Here is a 16,006-nt window from a genome sequence, read left to right as displayed (position 1 = left end):
GTGACGTACGTTCGAATGTCCGTACGTTCGCGACGTTTTTTTTGTCGTCCATAGCTCAAGAACCAGAAGAGATATCGACTTCAATAAATGTGAACATTTTGGTTAACCCTAAATATCTCACGAACCAATGACGCTAGAGGCTTGAATTAAATTTTATATCATGTATTGTAACGTGATACCAAACTAGTATATTTTTCGGAAAAATCCTAGTTACGGTTTTTTATAAATCAAAAAAACTGAAAAGACAAATTTGTCACCTCGAAAATTGTACGAATAAAAAATGATGTCATCTTCAAACTAATTTTGGGCAACGAAAAATAACGTTTTTAATATCTGGTAAAATTTTGAAAAAATCGAATTTTCAGTTTATAAAATATAAAAACCTAAAAACAAATTATTAATATCAAATATCTTTTAAATTAATAATTTGAGTAATTGCTTCCAACTTATTTTTACTTTTTTTGACAGTTTTTTTTACAAACAATAGTGGTGCCTGCTGGATAGCCGAAAGGTGAACTAACGACTAACGTTGGATCCATCGAATCCAGAGCTGTGACACCTGAGTTACTTTCTCAGGAAGTAGAAGCAAAAGACCAGAAATGGCTCTGAAGAACCAGCTCTAACGATATCAGTCATGTGCAGGTCTCACAAGCCGGCCATGAAAGGAAATTTTAAAGTGTAATGAAAACACAAGTAATAGCCTCGGATGAACGGACTGATAATGTTAACAACTCCCCCCCCCCCCGCAAACGAAAAACGGACAAAGATTTACGTGCGTGTACATTGTACATGGAATGTGCGTACACTCCACCGACCACGCAAAGCAGAGCAGCTTGCCGATGCTCTCGCCGAAATCAAAGCTGATGTGACAGCGCTCTAGAAGATGCGATGGAATGGGCCAGAAAGTAGGAAGATTGAAGGCTATCATTTCTACTATGGGAAGTGTCTACTCAATGCAAGGAAGCGCTTATTTGGATGTGGTTTTGCCGTCAGAGGCAAAGAGTTTTAAAGTTTCGGGAAGTAAGCGAAAGAGGGACGACCTTAATCCGCATTAAGGCCAAATTGCACCACCTGCGCCTTATCAGCGCGCATGCCCTGACGGAAGAGAAAAATGACAATACCAAAGAAGAGTTCTATGAGCTTCTAGACAAAACATATTAAAATTCTCCTGGGAGATTTCAACGCCAAAATTGGTGAAGAAGGCATCTTTTGTAGGACAATCGGAAGACAAAGTCTACACGACATCACATCTGGAAACGGACTCAGGCTTATCGACTTCCTAGACTAGAAAAACATGGTGTTGAGTAGCACCAGATTTCTTCGCCCAGATATCCACAAAGGTACTTGGCAGTCCCCCGATGATCGAACATGCAACCAAATCGATCAAGTTGCTATTGACGGAAGACACTCGTCTAGCATACTTGGCGTTCGTACGTACAGAAAAGCCAACATAGATTCCGTTCGTGCTAAACTGCAACAACAACCTCGAGGAGAATATTCAACGTTGGAAGACTGCACCAGGAGGATACCACCAATGCCGTTGTAGACCGAGTATCCCTAGAGCTTGCGAGAAACCCTACAACGGACAAGATGTGCCCAGAGACCCACTGGCAGCTTTGCAAACAATCCATCAGGAATGCTGCAGAGGAGGTGCTAGGTTTCTCACAACTGCCACCAAAGAACTCCTGGTTTGACTCTGAATGGGCTCAGGCAAAACGGAGACATACAAATTGTGGCTGCAAAGGAGGACAGGATCTTCCCGCGAGCTCTACCTCGACAAGAGAAGGAATGAGAATCGCTTGCTCAGAAAAAAGAAAAAAGATGAGCAGCGTGAAGTCGAGGAGATCCAGGGATGTTTTAACAATAAACAGGTGCGGAGCTTTTATAGAAGAATCAAAAAGAAAACAACTGGTTTCACTACCCGCCCTGGAGCGTGCAAAGATAAGGAGGGAAATGCCATGGTCAAGCCGCAGTCAATCTGGAGAGATCTTTTCAACCTTAATGGTGATGAAATCAACGATTCCTCCAGCGAGCAGCCACGTCAAATCCATTTGGTTGACGATCTAGAATTCCACCCACCCGACCAGAGTGAAATCAAACTATCCATCACCAGGCTGAAGTCGAATAAAGTGGCCGGAAATGACGGTCTGCAGGCGGAGCTTTTTAAGTAAGCTGGAGCAGATCTGGTAAGGAGCATGCACCAGCTAGTTACTAATATTTGGTAGGAAGAAAGGATGCACGGCGAGTGGAACTTAAGCACCATCTGCTTGATCTCTCTGCGCCAACTAAAGAAGCATTAGCCTTTTAAACATCAGGTACAAGATCTTGTCAAGCGTATTATGTGAACGCCTGAAGCCATTTACTGACGAACTAATAAAGTGGCTACAGGCTTACAAAATCTACCATCGATCAAATTTTCACTCTACGCCAAATCCTGGAAAAGACCCAAGCTTATGACAGTGTAGATAGGAAAAAACTATACCGTGCCATGTTGAGTTTTGGTTTCCCTGCCAAACTGATACGACATATTAGGATGACGCTGGAAAATGCGCGTTGCTGCGTCAAAATTGGAAGAGACTAGACCGAAACCTTCGAAACCCCCAGAGGACTTCAACAAGGCGATGCGCTGTTACGTATGTACCTGCTTCAATAATGTTCTTTCAAAAATCCACACAATATCTTGGATATGCAGATAATATCGACATTATGTGAAAAACCAAACGAGCAGTGACGGGTGCTTTCTCTAATGCCGGGTCTGAGGCGAAGACAATGGGTCTTGACATTAACGAGGACAAAACGAAGTATGAAGATGAAGGATCTCTTGGTATCTTCGAGAGGAAGGTTCTGCTTACGATCTATGGCCCGGTTTGTGTCGACAGGCAAAGTAACATCTGGCGGAGAAGATTTAATCAAAAGTTATACGAGCGACTTGCCACTGGTCAAAAAACTGCGTGTACTACGGTTAAGATGGCTAGGGCATGTCGAGCGAATGACCATCGAAGCTCCAGCCCGTAAGGAATTCAACGCCAAACCTAAGGGAACAAGAAGCAGAGACAGGCCACATCTCCAGTGGGGTGATCAAGTCGAGGCCGACGCACGTCAACTTGGTATTTGAAACTGGAGGCAGCAAGCTAGAGATCGAGTAAGCTGGCGAAAGTTATTACTTGAGGGATAGGAGCACAATGCACTGTAGCACCGACTTATTTTAACTTATAAGAAATATTGTTTTTAACATTCCAAAAAATTTTGAGAAAAATAGAATTTACTGTTTTTTTAGAAAAAATAAAAACCTAAACAATAATGGATAAAAGTTGGTAAAAATTGATTTAAGACTCAAATATATTTTCAAAACTTTAAAATATTGTCTAATATGTGATAAAAGTTTGATGAGATCACGTCACCGTTTTTCTACAGATGAGATTGGTATATCTTATAGTTGGAAAAGCAAATGGCTTATATTTTGCAAAGATAAATGGTTGTAAAATGGCTGGTTGGTTATATGATTCCTTATGTTGAGTTATAGCTGCTACTGACACTATTTTCTCAACTTATCTACTTAACTAACTTTTAAAGATGACTAAGTTATACGTTATTGTTCAAATGTTTCATACCATTTTTTTATGGGTAAAACTTATTGATGGTTTTTCCTTTCAAATTAATTATCCACATTCAAGACTGTTGATCAGCATACATACGAGTACCTTATTCAGAATCGAATAAAAAACACTTATTGTCAAAGTCATTAAAAGAACATACCCAATCTTTAAGACGTTTCCTCTTTTTAAACACTAAATACAAACCATAATCTCTTTTGGCAAGTCAAAGTAAAACCTTAGAAAATAAACTTACTTTCATTTTAAAGCTCCTCATTCTACGTTCTATAAATTCAATAAAGCAAAATCTCACACGTTACATGTACCTAAACGAACCATTTCGTTCTTGACAAGTTTTTCCATATAAATATCAAAAATGTACTTAAACTAACTCTGAGCAAATAAACTTCCATAAATCATTTTCTTCAGGAATAAAAAAGTTAAAACAAAAATGAAAAGCAAATCCCCCATAATATGCAAGTTCAACTAAAAAATCTAACCTACATTTATTCGAGCTCTCTCTCGAAAGTCTCAATGTTTAACCTTACTATACCCCCTCCCTCCCTTCATCCCTCTCTTCTAAGTTATTAAACTACTCCCCTTTTAAAGAATAGAAGTAAACTTGAATTGTATGGTACAATTCTAAAGTCACACAAACATTCCATCCATTCTGCAAGCAATAATATCTATAATATCCCATCCAAACACAAACAACCCTTTCTCCAATAAACCAAAATAAAAGGGCACACAATCCAAGAAAACAATTGCCCTTTATATAATACACTGTAAATTGGGTATACGCCCACCGGTAAATTTAAATGCAGACGATACAACATTTCACATAATTCAAATGCGAGCTTCATACATTTATATACAAAACTTGAACAAGGATCTAGCTTATAAGCAAAGTATAAGAGAGCACCCATAGTCAGTAACTACACACTAAAGTGGGAAGCGAAGGGAAAGCTACATACAGCACCACTATAACCTCCAAATTCGGAATTATTGTAAATCCCACCGCAAATATCAAATAAAACTTTTATTACAGTTTAGTAAATTTTGCATACATCACTGGGTGCGGTTTTTGTGTGGTGTAAGGGAGGAGAGTTGGTTTTGGGTACATCCAGGTACCTGGAGGGTGGTATGGAACTTTTTTCATTCATTCATTCCTGTATGTAGATATTTTTCACAAGGACCCACATGTCATATACATATATGCATAAATACACACACACATGAAAACTGTACACCTTAGTGGAACATTTCATATTTTTTCTCAAAAATTCAAACACCAAACACAAATTTTCTGTTTCAGCTGGAGCTCCAGGACGATGAAATTTATTCGCATACAGGGAAAAGGAAGATCCAGGACGAATCGTCTATCTTCTATTTCAATGCTGCTGTTTTTGTTTTTTTTTTTTGTATTTTTTTTTTCATCGTGTTTATTTTCTTTTGTTGGTATCGCACTGAGAAAAAGGATTTACTTGCAGCAATAATAAAAATACAAAAAAATGAATGAGTCGACCCGCAGTTCTCATATATAGAATGATGCGGTAACACCTTTCTGCAGGGAAGACTACAAGGTGATCAGGGCGCTAAAATACCGCGTTTTTTTTTTTTAAATTCCGAAATTATTTGACGCGTGGAGTTTTAATACTCATGAAACTAAATTTAAATGATTGAATTATTGAGGAGATGTAAAGGACATCGAATTCGAACGATATGGAAGCTTTAAACTAAACATGCAACACAGAACTGTTGCTTTGCAGTTATTGGTCATACAGCATTAGTCATATTTCGAAAACTCCCTTAATGCAGATCGATTAAGCAGCGGAGAATATTCCTGTGAAACAAATCTAGCTGAAATGTCTGAACTTGATCACATAATTGATTTGAATGAGGTAAAAATTTCGATTGAATCAAAAAGAAAACAAAGCTCCGGGTATTGACGGCATCCCATATGAGTTTTATGAAACAGAAACAATACCAACATCCTTCAAAAAATCAATTATCTTTCCGCTCTTCAAAAAAGGTGACGCTAGTCTTGTATCTAACTATCGCAGGCTTTCATTTTTAGATACCCTTTACAGATTATTCACCTCAGTTCTCCTAAACCACCTCACTACTTGGATCGAAAACAATAATATACTCAATATATTCCAGAATGCATATCGAAAATACAATAGTACCATTGATCAGATTTTCAATCTTTCATGCCTTATTCAGTTGCAACTAAGCCAGAAAAAGAAGCTTTATGCTTGGTTCGTAGACTTAAAAGCTACGCTAGACACTATTAAGAGAAGCTTTTGTTCACAAACTCATTACATTGGGCATCTCAAACAATCGTCCAATTCCACTTATGTCCCTTCTTTCTAAGGTCATGGAAACGCTGATTAATTTTCAACTTAAGAAATATCTTGAAGAACGGAAGCTTCTTAACGACCGAGAGTATGGCTTTCATAGCAAAAGGTCCACTGGTGATCTCATGGTTCATCTCACCGAACAGTGGAACAAATCTTTACATCGTTTTGGAGAAAGTAAGATTATTGCACTTTATATTTCAAAAGCATTTGATAGAGTTTGTCACCAAGCTCTCTTATCAAAAATGCGTGCTTTTGGTATTGATGAATCTCTTCTTCGTTGGATTAGAAATTACCTTTCTAACCGTTCAATAAAAGTTGTATTGGATGGTTTTAAGTCCGAAATTCATAAAATAAATGCTGGTGTCCCCCAGGGCTCCGTTTTGTCTCCGACTCTCTTCCTTATATTCATAAACGATCTTTTTTCTGTCACTTCTAATCCATTAAACTGTTTCGCCGACGACAGTACCCTCAGCTTTTCATATTGTTTTCTAGATTCACATCCTTGTCCTTCGGATGATAAACTTTGACGGCAGCATATGATAAGCTCATTAAATTCGATCTCGGCAGCATTGTCCAATGGGGAATCAAAAACCGTGTAGAATTTAATGCTTCGAAAACTCAATGCTGTCTCCTGTCGTTAAAGCGTAACCCACCCCCCATGCTGCTATCCTTGAGCGGCACTTGCATCCCGGGAACTAATCAACTTTCAGTACTTGGTATGAATATCACAGATCACCTCTTATGGAATTATCACATATTCGATGATATCGCCAAAAATGCTGCCAGGTGCTTAGGATTTCTCCGACGATACAAGAAATTTTTCACCCCTTCTGATCTGGCTATAATCTACAAAGCTTTTATCCGTCCGAAGCTTACATATAATTCGCATATCTGGGCAGGTGCCCCCAAAACAAGTTTAAATCTCTTGGATAGAATTCAAAAAAAGTGCTTTAAAAATGATAGGCGACAGAACTATAATCGAAACATTTACATCGCTAGAACACCGTCGCAATATTTCATGCCATTCGTTATTTTATAGACATTTTTACAAGCAATGTTTTGTCGAATTAGCCAGTTGCATTCCACCCCTTAAACAATTCAGCCGTAATACTCACACTTCTAGGAATGCTCATCAGTTTACCCTTGAGCTCAATTTCGGGCTTACTGTCAAGTATAGAGATTCTTTCTTAAATCCACATCGAGAATGTGGAATGCTTTGGCCAACTCTGTTTTTCCCTCCCATTTTGATATTCTGAACTTTAAGACCAATGTGCACCGGTATCTCCTTTTAAATTCTTCCCTATTATCTTAACGCTCGCACTGTGTTTAAATATAAACATATAAAGGGTACTAATAACCCCTTGAGTGCTTGTGAATTAAAAAAAAAAAAAAAATCTCGACGAAAACGGTAAAAAATTATCAAACTTTTATACCAAGATACAGTTGCCACCATCTGGGATGGAAGTAGGTCCTCAAATTTCTTTGGAACGAGCAAAGCCGTTAAATAAAGTTGCCTTCTGAGCGCTTTGCTTTTTGTCTTGTTCTTAAATGATCTACATTCTGAAGAGCCCTGCTATACTTCAAACAATTATAAGAAAGTTCATCAGCTATTGCGATAATAAATGGAACCTTGAAGTTAATCTTGAGAAATCTGCAATTTATTATTTTTAGGAATGGAGGCCTAAGAGCATTAAGTGAAAAATGGAATTCCAAAAGTCTAGAAGTAAAGATAACAAACCAGTATAGACATCTTTGCTACGTGTTCTCATATTTCTTGGTCTGAACATCTGACAAAAAGCTTGCAACATCAAAAAATGCAATCAACGCAAACTGGTCTAAGTTCCTTAAAAATAAGTTAGTGACACATTCAGCGAAGTTTAAAGTCCATGACTCAGCATGAAATGTTTCCGATCATATTAATCTACTTAACCAAAAAAGTTGTTTTGCTAAGAGGATTTTGGTAAGTTGCTTAGGTAGTCTCGTGTCACTGTATTCAAAAAGTCTTTTGTACATATCTAAGGTGTAAGTCCAGTGTGTAGTAGTGCCCGTCTTCAGCTGCGGTTTCAATCGGAAATGCATAGTTTTGAGTGCATGATGGTAACTTTTAGACTTGTGCACTATAAGTTTCAATAGCTCTGCATACTTCCAAAAAGAGTTTCCACTTTGAACTGAGGTTGATATTATGCTGATTGCTCAAAAAACAAAGCCATGTCTCTCTTTTCTCATCATGCTTAAAAAGGTTCATCTTTGGAGTGAGCAGAACACCAAGATATGGGTGCTGAGGTACTATCCGAATTTCTTCCCCGTTGTAAATCCACTTTTCTCTATTTGATAGACTGCCACCATTTCGAAAGACCATAATTTTTAATTTTGAGAGATTCACTTCGAGATTCCAATTGGGGCAGTACTCTTCAAAACGTTCTATCATGCGTTGCAAAACCTCCATATCTTCTGCTAAGATCACCATATCGTCAGCATACAGCAACAGCCTTATATTCAAACTGTCCTCCTTCAATAATCGCATGTATATTATTTACATATAAAGCAAAAAGTAAAGGTGATAAAAGGCATCCTTGTTTCAACCCATATAGTGTTTCGAAGTACTCCAATAACTCCCTTCCTGTTCACACTGCTGATTGAGTATTGGAGTACATGCACTCTAGCAGGTTTACAAATTTAGTTGAGACTCCCATTTCACGTAACTTGGGCATTAATAGTTTTCTGGAGATTTTATCAAAAGCCGAATTTAAGTCCACGAAAAAAGCCAGCTTAATATGTACAATAAACACCAAGTTATAGAAGTTTCTTCTACCCTGCGGTATGTCGTTGCGAGTTGTTCTAAAAAAGTATCTGTAGCATTTATTATGAACTCATGTGGAATTCTATCTTCTCCTGGCGCCTTATTGAGCTTAACGTTTCTCAGCATATTCCTTAATTCACCAACACAAAATGGCATATCTAATGTTGAGTCCTCGACGTAGTTCGCTACATAAAGTATACTGCTCATTTCTTTTCTTGGATTTAGAAGGTCTCGAAATATGCTTGAAATTCCAAAGCAGTTATGTCAGCCATCACATGTTGGTCTCGGTGTTTTATCTCCTTGGCTAGACGGTACCAATCTCTGCTGTCTCGAGCTGTAATAATTTTTAATTCTATTTGTTGTTGGTATAATTTTTTGCTTTTTTACAAACATTTTTACAGTCTTTTTGAGATTTATAAATGGCATAGTTTAGTCTCTTGACTTTTTGATTTGCGAAATGCATTGAGAGATTTGAAAGCGTGATTTCACAGTCGGAATTGTAACACTCTTGTTTTTCGGGTTGAACGTTATTAGTTAAGTCTGCTAAATCGATTGTTTCTTTTTCGATCTTGACTTGCTGAAGAAACCGCACAAATATTATTCACTGATTCTCCTTCATTACGAACGTAAGTTAGATTCCTTCCTCTTCGCCTCCTTTTGTTCTGCCACTAAGAATAATTAGCCCGTTGTCGTTGCAAAACTCCAAAAACTCCTTCCCTTTTGTATTAATAATGATATCTTTAGAACGGCGTATTTCGATTCCAGCAGTAAATCTTGATTTATAAAAATCCCTGATATCTTGCTGTAAGTTACCTATTCTTACATTCATATCACCCATAACTATGAGATTTTCAAAAGTATTTTCATTATGAAAGGATTTAACTGCCTCGGGATCATTTTTCCAGTTTGCCGTTCTTAGGTCCGTCCATTGCTAAAAGAGTTAAAACTTTGCCATCAATTCATGGTATATCAACTTTGATCAGGAGCTTTTTGATTCCATAAACCATTCCCCCACTTGCTCTTGCAAAACGGCTACTTCGCGTGGCTGGTCTCCAATATGTGTGGAAGTCTTTCAACTTATTTAGTCTTTATTAATTTATAGGATCCGGTCCTGGCCCCAAACAACAAAAGTCTCCGTTCAGACGATCAAGAGTTATCACTGTTGCGCACCTTAACCCTTCGAGCGCATTGGTCTATCCCATTTAAGTCTTTGCAATATTTCAAATTCATGTTCTGCTACATTGATTGTTTGAAGAAGTTTTCTTTTCATAATTTAACATATACTTAACGTTTTGATCTAAAAAGCCTTAATCTATAGAGAAATTTATTACACTTCTAGCAGAAAGACCATACCCCCCCCCTACTGTTAAGTGCTAAGAATTCAAAAACAAATCTTACATTTTTAAGGACTATGTCATATGAGTAGTAGCAGTACATTTGGAAAGATGGTTAGTGCGTTGAAATGTCATGCCGGAGGTCTTGGGTTCGATCCTTGCCTATCTAAAGTTTTATTAACGGGTATTGACTCTTGCGAAAAATTGAAAAATTCTCCAAGAGTTATTCTTGTCATGAAAAGTACTTTTTCAAATTAGCCGTTTGGATTCGGCTTTAAACTGTAGGTACCCTCCATCCCTGATAACAGTACTAGCACACAGGTCTGACTGAGATTTGTAAGTCACTAGATCCTAGTTTTTAGGGGACTGTTGCGCCATCCAATTTATTTATTTATTTATGCCCAGGATAGGGATGCAATAAGATAACATTTCAGTTCAGCTTACTTTGGAGAAACATCTTTTTTAAGAATTCTATGAGATAACTCCTCGTCTCACATTTGATCGAACTTGACATGCTTTTTTCGCTCTTGGTGAAGTTGTATGCTTCCAGGTGGACGGTTGTTTTTTCATGCAAACTTGGATCGTCGTTGACGTCATTAAACTGCTTATAAGCGATGTTCATGCGATTGTTTATTTGAGTGAAATTTTCAAAAATCGCCAAGCTCATAAAAACACGTCAAACCTAAGCAACTACCACATACAAAGTAAACAGTGAATATAACTGAAAATTGCATCAAATACTTTAGGGCATGTATACCAACAAAATAAAAAAATTTAGAACTGCGGACTCTCCAGAGCCTTTAAATTTAAAAATTCTGGGTACTTTTTGAACACACCTCGTACATACATCGATGCTACAACTGGTATCCGAACCGGACTTAGTTCAACATGCTTCTTTGACTTTCCCAGTTGTTGGCGGAAGCCATTCCCTATGCTTATGTCGTTATGGTCTACGCAGTCCTTCCAGTAGAGGCATGGTTTTTCCCGATGTCTTCTGTCATAAAACATACTTTCCAAATGAGCTCTTCCTCGCCTATGCCTGCGACGTGCCCAGCCCACCGGATTCTATCAAGCTTTGTCTTATGACTTTATCAACTTTGCGGTATGTTTAGTATAATAATTTGTATACGTTTTCCAGAACTGTCCTTCAACAAAAACGGGTCCAACAATCCTCAGTAAGACTTGTCTCTATAACGCTGAAAATATTTTAAGTTGTCTTTGGCTGAGAACTCAATCATGGATCCATAATTAAGTATAAGAAGGACCAAGCTGCGTTGAAAATATTGTATCTTATACTTGTGGATTTCGTAATAAGGAGCTCATACCTGAAATGAGCCCTCAAGATAGGGCAGACTTATGCATAATAAAGAGATTATAAATAAAATACCTCCAAGATATATAAAAGTTACAAAAAAAATGCTGCGATATTTTAAAATTAATCAAACTAGAAGAAAGTTCTTAAAATAAGTAGTCGCCTGATACTCAATCGTGTTAAGGTTAATCCCATTTTTTTTGTACCCAATAACAAAGCTTATAATATCCTCTTGGGGTAGTAAACGATTGTTTTGATATTTTATGTCACTGAAGATTTTTGTATCATTTGCATAGATAAGATGTAGACAAAGGGGTAAATCATTGATGCTAAGATAAATAGTAGTGGTCCTAAATTACAACTCTGGGGGACTTCTGATTGGCAATGAAAGAAAAGGAGAAAGAACATCTTGCTTTAAGAAGAAATCCATGAAATGAATTGGGGAGGAAATTCAATAACCTTCAGCTTTTTTTATAGTTTACAAGAACTTATAGGGTTATTAATACAATAAATATGTTAACGTTTAAGCACACTGCGAGTGTTAGAAAAATAGGAAAGGATTTAAGACGAGATACCCGTGCACATTGGTCTAAAAATTTGGAATGTTGAAATGGGAGGGAGAAACAGAGTTCGCTAAAGCATTCCATATTTTCGAGAAGTATCTGTAAAATAATGAAAGGCATGAAACATTGCGGCGGTCTTCAAAAGACATACGAGTTTCGGTTATAGTTCTTTAGAATGGCGGTGTCGAATATGTGATCATTCCATGACAGGTGATCTGTAATACACTTTCGAGTACTAAAAGTAGATTAGTCTCATGGGTTCAAGTGGCGCTCATGGAGAGTGGCATAGGGAGTGGGTTACAATGTTGTCGAGATCGAATTTAGTGAGCTTATCATACGCTGCCGTTGAAGTTCGTCATAAGAAGGATAAGAATGTGAATCTAGAAACGAATATGAAAAGCTGAGGGTACTGTCGTCAACGAAATAGCTTAATGGATTAGAAGTGCCAAACAAGAGATCGTTTATAAATATGAAAAAGAGAGTTGGAGACAAAACGGAGCCCTAAGGGACACCAGCATTTAACTTATGAATTTCAGACTTCAAAATGAAATGCCTTTAAAATATCAAGTGCCATAATCTTGTTTTCTCCAAAACGATGTAAAAATTAATTTCACTGTTTGGTGATATAAAGCATGAGATCACCAGTGAACCTATTGCTACCAAAGCTATACTCTCGTTCAATAAGAAGTTTCCGTTGTTAAAGATTTTTCTCAAGCTGATAGTTAATGAGCATTTTCATGAACTTGGAAAGAAAGTTCGCCTTTTTTTGGGGGTAGGTTGGACAAATGCTATTTTCAATCCGCTGGGAAAGAGACCAGCTTACGCAGTGGTTTTGCCAGCATTGAAGAACACCTCTTAAGAACAATAGCGGGGATACTATCCAGGCCAGTGGATTTGTGCATCTCAAGGCTTAAATGTGATGATATCATGAGAAAATTGGTCAAAAACTAAAGAATAATTAATATAAATACCGACGAGCTCTTGACCAAGTTTCGAGAACTTATACAGAAATGTAAGTAAATTAGTAATCACTGATTATGGTTGCTTCAAAATCTTGAATATACAAGACAGTTTAGAGGTTTGTATCTGTTTAAAGACCGGTAAAAAATATGGTTTTACCAAATGGTTTAGAATTTAACTGAGCTTACGATATGCGAAGAAGAGGATGTTATACCATTGGTTCTCTTTTTTTAAGACTGTGGATGAATTCCTTTTGATATTATAAAAGGTATCCCTGGGAACAGTCTCGAAAGTTAAATGTTTAAACTTCTTAAGGTTGAGGTTTTCATATTGTGGACAATTTGGTCTGTTTTAAAGTTTCTGCAGCATAAAAAAATGGCTTCTTAGCTTCAGTGCACAAAATCACTGGCTTACATGGCCATTGCATCTTAGCATTTCGAGCATTTTGTGTTTTATTTTCTTGTTGTAAATGTGGTAAGTTTTTGATTCACGCCAAATACCCACTTATTGTAACCGCCTTTCTTATCCTTAGCCAATATATTGAATTATCTCTGGGAATTCTAAAAGAACCTACATTTTGAAATCTAATTCATTTCGAAATCATCCATGGAGACTATTGACCCAAGCTAAGATTCCTGCACTGTATTTATTTAATTTACTGCCCAGGCCGTATATCGCTGCCACCATTCACCGTGAGTCGGTCTTTTAAATTGAAGCCCCCTTATGTTCTTCCCACGAAGGAAAATAAAAAACAACAAATGCGACTCTGCCTATTCGTATATCATCTTGATTCTAGAGAAAAGTCCTCTCCAACACACCCTTAACCCTCTCCCTCTGTCTCGTTCCCTAGTTTTCCGATGCAACCCACCCACCTATAACTGTGAAGACAAATATAAAAGTTTGTTTCATTTTTGTGATCTCTAGGGAGGATTTTCTTAAATGGCAAAAATGTTCATCCTTCATCAGGAAGTCTTCCGCATGCTCCTCTTCTATTCTATCTTCTGTATCCGCTTTCAGCTTTCGTCCTTTTTCACATACGTTATCACAATGAAATGCGATATATTATTAGTTTTGTCTTCATTTCTTCATTTTTTTGTTCTCTCTTCTTCTTCTTCTTCTTTTTCATTCATTGTGTCCTTTTATATTTTTGGTAAATATTTGATATAAAGATAATGTTAAGAGTTTGTCAATCCTCTAGATTGGATGATATAAATTTAATAATAGCAACGGGTGGGCAATGTGTGTAGTTCTCTTTTTTTTTGTATCCTCTCTGATATTTCTTTCAAGTCAAAAGAAAAAGTTCGCAGTTCTCATCAACAAAGGAAGACTTTTGGGTCGTTGGGTATAGGTGGATTGGATGCACTGACGACCGTGCAGCGAGCTAAGAGTCAGAGGCACAAGGATAGAAGACTCTGGTATTGCAGAACACAAAGACTTCTCACCTTGATTTCTTTTCTGCGAAACAATTGGCTGAGACTCCTTGCAGCAGAATGAACCCACAATAGGTACCATAATCATTGGAAAGAAATCCTTGTGAACCCTGGTGTGCTATGGAGCTGGTGTACATACGGCTGTCGCTCGCTCACCCTGCCACTGCTAGTCGTAATAATCCTTGACGATAGTGTGGTTAGTAATCTCCGGTTTTGTGCTTTGCTGGAGAAACTTTGAATAAACTTTTTTATTTTGTTGGTCAGCAAAACACTGAAATATAATGCCAAACGATTTTTGTAATGCTTTTATCAGAAGGATACGAATAAAAGGAATGAGATACAATGCAGACCGCAAGTTGTGAAAAATGGTTTTGAGGTTTTCTATCTATTCTTCAGTTATTTTATTTTTCTTTTATATATTTTTTTTACGCCATTTTGTATCTTAAGTTGGATATACACTGCCTTGATTGTGCACTGTGCAGTGGAAAATGCTGCAGTGATGATAATTCCTTTCCTTTTGTGGGACAAGGCAGTCGTAGTAAGTACCACGCCACGCTGCCGCGCCGGCCGCCGCCGTACAAAATGAAGGAAAACGGCTCACAGAAAAGAAACTCATTACTTAAAGTTTGGGTAAGGATATTGCGGGAGCCAGTTTAAGTGTAAGTGTAAGTGTAAGAGTTAACGTTAACGTTAACATAAGTGTTAGCGTCAGCGTCAGCGACAACGTCAGCATCAGCGTCAGCTCCTGTGGAGGACAGACACGGCCGCCAAAGTTGGTTTGGTTAGACAGTTGCACACTTTTTAGTGGAATTAGTTTTGTTCACACCGTTTATTGTGCGATATCCTTTGTGCTTTTGCTCTTTTAAAGAAAAAAATCAAAAACGAAAAGAAAAAGAAAACTAAAACACAACACAAAACGCAAAAAACTTATCATCTTTCTATAGATGAAGATGAAAGGATGTTGAACAAAGTTTTATTCGTTTTGAAATAAATATAACACACAGAGAAATCCTCGAGAGAAGGATGGCTCTAATTTTGAGTAATAGTGTTTGTATAGTTGGGTTTTTTGATAAGTCAAGGTATTCATAGTGGTTGTGTTGCACTTCAGATTGTTTGGGGTCAGTGGTATCTAAAGTAATCTTTTTTCTTTTCTTCTTGTTTTCTTTCTTTTTTTTTTTGAGGATGGATAAGAGGAAGGTAGTTATTATGAAGACGGCTGTCCTTGGAAATGGTTTTGCTTGAATGGTGCTTTTACAAGACTGAGTCCTTGAAATTCCATTAAATATAAAATGTTGTTGAATTTATTTTCCAGGTAAAGAAAGCAAAGAAGAAGTGAATTTATAAAGATGTTCGGAGGTAATATGAGAAAAAAGAGGACACCTTTATCTATTAACAAGTTACTTCCACGTTCCATTAAAATATAAAACTCCCAATCAACCCCAACTTAAATTAAGAAATTCTGCCAGAAAAGGAAGTTAAAATAAATTAAGAACTTAATGACATTTTTTAAAATAAGTTTTTAGGTTAGAAATAGTTAAATTTAGACAAAGTATCAAACCCTTCGTGAATTTGATGCTTTGTCTGATTCCATCCAAAGAATTGTTTCGTCCTATCCTCGCACTGAAATCGTTGTTGCGGGCGATTTCAATGT

This window comes from Eupeodes corollae, chromosome 1 (genome assembly GCF_945859685.1).
Source record: "Eupeodes corollae chromosome 1, idEupCoro1.1, whole genome shotgun sequence".
In the NCBI taxonomy this organism is placed as follows: domain Eukaryota; kingdom Metazoa; phylum Arthropoda; class Insecta; order Diptera; family Syrphidae; genus Eupeodes; species Eupeodes corollae.
The sequence above is the reverse complement of the archived record's forward strand: the minus strand, read 5'-3'. Positions refer to the sequence as shown.